The sequence below is a fragment of the Lolium perenne genome, chromosome 1 (assembly GCF_019359855.2).
Source record: "Lolium perenne isolate Kyuss_39 chromosome 1, Kyuss_2.0, whole genome shotgun sequence".
NCBI lineage: Eukaryota > Viridiplantae > Streptophyta > Magnoliopsida > Poales > Poaceae > Lolium > Lolium perenne.
Window position 1 is genome coordinate 16,442,601 of NC_067244.2, and position 4,684 is coordinate 16,447,284.

Genomic DNA, 4,684 nt, shown 5'->3' on the forward strand with positions numbered 1-4,684 from the left:
GAGCTAGAGTATGTCTATGCTAGATTTAGATGAGTTCTAAATATTGTGACGGATTCTACAAACGAAGGCAGAGTATGTCATTGTTTTGACAGTGACTGAGGATGTTTAAGTCGAGGAGTTCTTTGAGAACTTGGTGTAGTTCCGATAGTGTCAGAACTTTGAAGCTATATTGTATGTGGCAATGTTAGTGACATATTTCAGACAGCGGAATTAAGGTTCCACCAGAAGACTTAACATATATTATTAATGCCGACTCATTTGGAAAATGAGTGATGCGTTGAGACGCAAATGAATTGCAAAATACATACGTTTCTAAGCGAGTCAGATCCGTTGACTAAAACCTCTCCCGTGAGCAAAGCATGACAAGCACCAGAAGGCCAAGGTGTTATATCTTTACAAATGTAAACTAGATTATTGACGCTAGTGCAAGTGGGAGACTATTGGAGATATGCCAAGAGGCAATAATAAAATGGTTATTATAATATATCTTTGTGTTTATGATAATGTTTGCATACCATGCTATAATTGTATCAACCGAAACATTGGTACATGTGTGTTATGTAAACAACAAGGAGTCCCTAGTAAGCCTCTTGTATAACTAGCTTGTTGATCAATGGATGATCATGGTTTCGTGATCATGAACATTGGATGTCATTAATAACAAGGTTATGTCATTAGGTGAATGATATAATGGACATACACCCAAATGAGCGTAGCATAAGATCAAGTCATTAAATTCAATTTGCTATAAGCTTCCGGTACATAGTTGCCTAAGTCCTTCGACCATGAGATCATGTAAATCACTTACACCGGAAGGGTACTTTGATTACATCAAACGCCATTGCGTAAATGGGTGGTTGTAAAGATGGGATCAAGTATTCGGAAAGTGTGAGTTGAAGCATATGGATCAATAGTGGGATTTGTCCATCCCGATGACGGATAGATATACTCTGGGCCCTCTCGATGGAATGTCGTCTAATTAGCTTGCAAGCATATGATTGGATCATAAGAGATGACATACCGTGGTACGAGTAAATAGTACTTGTCGGTAACGAGGTTGAACAAGGTATGGAGATACCGATGATCGAACCTCGGACAAGTAAAATATCGCGTGACAAAGGGAAGCGGCATCGTATGTAAATGGTTCAATCGATCACTAAGTCATCGTTGAATATGTGGGAGCCATTATGGATCTCCAGATCCCGCTATTGGTTATTGCTCGGAGAGGAGTCTCGACCATGTCTGCATAGTTCGCGAACCGTAGGGTGACGCGCTTAAGGTTCGATGTCGCATAAGTAGATTTGAATATGGTATGGAGACGAAGTTTGTTCGGAGTCTCGGATGTGATCCAGGATGTCACGAGGAGGTCCGGAATAGTCCGGAGAATAAGATTCATATAAGGGAAGTTGATTTCTGGGTTTCGGAAATGTTCGGGATTTTTCCGGTGGTTGACTGGAAGGTTCTAGAAGGTTCCGGAGGGGTCCACCATGGGGCCCACGACCTAGGAGGCCTAGCATGGGCCGAGGGGATGCTCCCTGGCCTAATGGGCCAGGGGCACATGCCCCCCAAGGCCCAGGCCGGCCAACCCCCTAGGGTTTCCCTGGGGGGGGATCAACTTGGGGGAGGGGAAAGCCCTCTCCCCCCTTCGGCCGCCGCCCCCCTTAACCCTAGATGGGAAAGGGGGCCACCCCAGCCGACTGGCCCCCTATATAAAGAGGGAAGGGGGTGGCCGGCCAGCCCCATCCCATTGTCCCTCCTCTGGCCGCCTCTCTCTTCCACCATTTGCTGCTCCGGCTTAGGCGAAGCCCTGCAGCTTTACTTCCTCCACCACCATCACCACGCCGTCGTGCTGCTGGAACTTGGAGGAGATCTACCACACCTCCGCTGCCCGCTGGAACGGGGAGAGGAAGGGCTTCATCGACACCGTACGCGCGACCGAGTACGGAAGTGGTGCCGGATTGCAGCACTGGGGATGATCGTCTACACCAACAACGAGATCTAATCTCGTAGGCTTTGAAAATCTTCGAGGGTTAGTCTCATATCAATCTCGTTGCTTCGATCTTGTAGATTAGATCTTGGGTGTTCCATAGATTAGATCTTGGATTTATTCGTCTTGCGGTAGGAAAATTTTTGTTTTCTATGCTACGAACCCCATCATTATGTAGGATCACCAAGCTCTTACCTGCGGGTCCATGCGTCCAGAATTGACGGCAGACATACAATTATGATCGCACGTGCGCAAATTTTTTTGGCATGGCAACTGACATGTGGAGCCCATGTTGGTCGTACTGACAGGTCTGATCCACTTCGCATGCCTCGAGACTATCAGAACGGGTGGCCCCATGCAGGAGGGTTGTTTCGATACCTGACATGCGGGCCCGAGTGCTGCAGGTCAGGTACATGTGTGCAGACAGTGGCTGACTCCCCTTACAAACATGAGTCCCAGTGCTGCAGGCCTTGGACTATTGTGCGGGCAGATAGAAAAGTACGTGAACAGAAGGGTGCAGAGTGTGGGTCAGGTGTGTCCACCGGCCCGAAGCCCAGTTCTTGTGATGATCCCCCTGCTAACTCCGCAGTTCGGGCCGTCCACCTCCCGCGACGCTCATTTCTGCACAATCGTTGACGTTTAGAGCTCGCCCGTCACTAATATTTGGGGCCGAGCGGCCCAAAACGCCACCCATGACGCGAAAACGCGTAACCATCACAGAAAAGAGATTCGTTGATGGATTTCTCAAACGTCAGCCTCGTACCGTCATTGAAGCCTCAGTTGCTTGTATTGTTTTGACCTGCCACATTCCAAGCAGCTAACCCCTCCATCAACCCAGGGGGGATGATCTGCCGGAGCCTCTTGTCCACTAACTTACTCAGCTCGGTGTTGTCCACCGGCTTTTCGGCCACCTTCTTCCTTAGTGACTCCACCTTCTTCTTCAGCTCCTGAACTTCGGCTTTATCCTTAGCCAACGTCCTCCTCTCCTTTCTTGTCTTGGCATCCAATCCGTAGTACTCGGATACCTTCATACTTGTACCAAAGCCGGACACACGGCCAACTGACGTCGGTGGCTTGTCCAGGTCCCTCTTCTTGTATTTGTTCATCGCCCTGTTGAAAGGCATGTCCCATATTTCCGTCGACCCCTGGGACGGTGGGCCAGCCGTAGCACTAGCATTCAACTTCGCCTCCTTCAGACAAAGGATATTAAGGTTAGCCCATTTGGCTTCAGTATCTAATAAGATCAACACAATAATATAGACTATCCTTACCAGGTATTTTTCTAACTCCTTCACGTCATTATCTTCCGTAGTAAATTCCCCCCTCTTCCAGTCTAACTTGTAGAGGGACCGGACAATGCTCCTAATATGTAAATTCGTGATTTTGTGCCAGGGGTTTTCTTTCCCCAGACGTTCAATCTCGCGGTCCTCCTTGTCCCAAATGGGCAGTTTTCCGCGGTAACCGCCGCTTCCGCAATGGTGGACCCCTATGTTCAAGTCCCGCATCTGCCTCCCCAGACGGTCCATTTTTTAGCATCCTCAGTGTCTAAGGATGACTTGAATGCATCAAAGTCTTCTTTCGGGAGCGACGACTCTTTGCTACTTATTTTCTCCTAGCTTCCACCAGCCTCGATCTTTCTCTTCACCCGGGTTCTCCAGCTGCTCAAGGCGGTGCTCATCTTCGTGAGAGCTAAAGTGTCCACCTTTTTATTGAATGATTCTGGGAACGTGTATCATTGGTGAAGCTTCTGGATGAGGGTTTCGCCAAAGCCACGTTGGCCTCGCTTTTGATGTCCTTCGTGTTGATCGACACGCTTTCATGGACAATGCACCCTAGTTTCACGTTGTACAAGACCAGCCAGATCAGCTCCTCCGGCGTGGCCTCATCTGTTGGCGCGACAGGAGACAACAGACAAGCACTGTGCTACACGCTAGACACTACTTTTTTTTGAAACCGTACGCCCGAAGGCATACGAACTTGTATTCATACCGTAGTAAGGAAGAGTACAAACAGTATTGCGTACAAATACAAGGACAAGACTAGAAGGATACAGAAGGACAGCTGTCCAGCAACATTTGCACAAAAGCCCAAAGGAGAAAAGGAGAAAAGCAATCCAGTCCTCCTGGAGCTTCCAGCAACACCAAGCTGAACATCTTCTCCAGAAACCGCCGCAGTTTTCGTCGTTGGAGACGAAGAAGACCTGCAGACAGCGCATCAAAAGCGCAATGTATTACTGCATTTCCGGATAACTTCCAAACCCAGACCTTGCATGTCTACCCCGAATTGTATTGTGCAGTGATTTTGTAGTTTCATATACATCATCAACAAAAAAATCTATATTAAGCATGGTGGGTATGCATCTATCTCTTCTTTGGCCAAGTTCATGTTGAGGTTTCTCTCGATTACAAAATCATATGTGATTTCTTCCAGCTGCTTCTCCTTTTAAGAAAGAATGAAGGGCACTGTCTTATTCTAGCGCAACAACCAAACATCGTGCCATGAATGCATAAGTTGATGTGCAAGATGTACTCTCTCTGTCCTGATAAAGATGTCTTAGATTTTTCTAAATTCAAATATGTCTAGAAACTAAATAATGCGTAGGTGCAGGATGGAGGTAGTATTAGTTTAGCATCAATTTGTTTGAACCGGTTTTGGATCTATCGTTGGAGAAAGAAAAAAGGACCTTCAGTTTTCCTG